Genomic DNA, 1,533 nt, shown 5'->3' with positions numbered 1-1,533 from the left:
TGTGCAAACCGCGCGTTCCTATTGGCCACTGCTGATGTCAATCAAACACTAGACAGAGAGGGGAACGGGTGGGGCGTTATACTCATATTGAGGCATTAAGAAATAAAAAAGCGAAACGGATGTATAGACTGTATAGATCTTTTTGGACTTTTTTGTAAGTTATCCCCTGTATAATTTATTTTTTATTTTATTCGTTTTTTTTATGGTTTTATTGTTTCCTTTGATGCTATTTTTAATTTAATAGATAATAGAATACATTGTGATCCTCTGTATGTGTATGTTGGTATTGTTCTGTTATGCAATAAAATAAATAAAAAACACACAAACAATAACACACAAAAAAAGGTGGGGCGTTCGAACAGCTAATTATCAGTTTAATCTTTTTCCATTACATACATAAGTAATAATTGTACAGCTGTAGCCTATGTGTGTCAGGTAGGCTAATTTAGGCTACGCGTGTGTTGACAGTCAAGCACTTCATTAGTGTCTCACACGGAAATGTCAAGGTAATATTTCTCCCCAAATCAAAAGAAAAAATAAATAGTGTTAAAGTGCTAAATAAAGCTAAGACTATTTATATGTTTTGCATCGTGATAATATTTTCATCAGAACTGCCCTTAAGCTCCGCCTTATTTTCATGGTTCTCTTAAAGGAACACTCCACCGTTTTTTGAAATAGGGCTTATTCACCTTCTTTCCTACATTTAGATAGGTGGGCAAATGCATTTTTGTCTCAGTGCATGCATTGTTTTAGTTTGACAGGGTCGACGCTAGCTTAGCTTAGCATAATGAATGGAATCCTTTGTTGCCAGCTAGCATGTCCTGAGTAAAAGTAATATAAAAAATAAAATAAAAACCACCTAATTACTTCTTGTGGCCTGCGTATTCACAATGAGTACAAATACTATAGTGATGCAGATTAACACTAGGCGATTTCCTATGCAGATATTGACTTGGGACTATATTAGGGGGAAGCACTGCTACTTGGGCGCAGAGATATCACGCCCAAGTAGCAGTGCTTCGCCTGTGCTTCCCCCTAATATAGTCCTTAATATATGTCAATATCTGCCTAGGAAATCTCCTAGTGTTAATCTGCATCGCTGTTTGTACTCATTGTGAATACGCAGGCCACAAGAAGTAATTAGGTGTTTTTTTTTTTTTTTATATATTACTTTTACTCAGGAAATGCTAGCTGGCAACAAAGGATTCCATTCATTATGCTAAGCTAAGCTAGCACTGACCCTGTCAAACTAAAACAATGCATGCACTGAGACAAAAATGCATTTGCCCACCTATCTAAATGTAGGAAAGAAGGTGAATAAGCCCTATTTCAAAAAACGGTGGAGTGTTCCTTTAACCGTTATTTTTATGTGATCTTTCGCTCTTCTTATGTAAGCCTGTTTAAAGTGGAATGTATAAAAAATATATAGGGTAAAATAATTATAAACTATAATATACAGAACAGTAATGTCACAATGCAAACATTGTTTATGGTCCTAGCTTTCTTTACTTGGTGAAATACAAGACAATTTGG

Source organism: Squalius cephalus (genome assembly GCF_949319135.1).
Source record: "Squalius cephalus genome assembly, chromosome: 2".
Lineage (NCBI taxonomy): Eukaryota > Metazoa > Chordata > Actinopteri > Cypriniformes > Leuciscidae > Squalius > Squalius cephalus.
The sequence above is the reverse complement of the archived record's forward strand: the minus strand, read 5'-3'. Positions refer to the sequence as shown.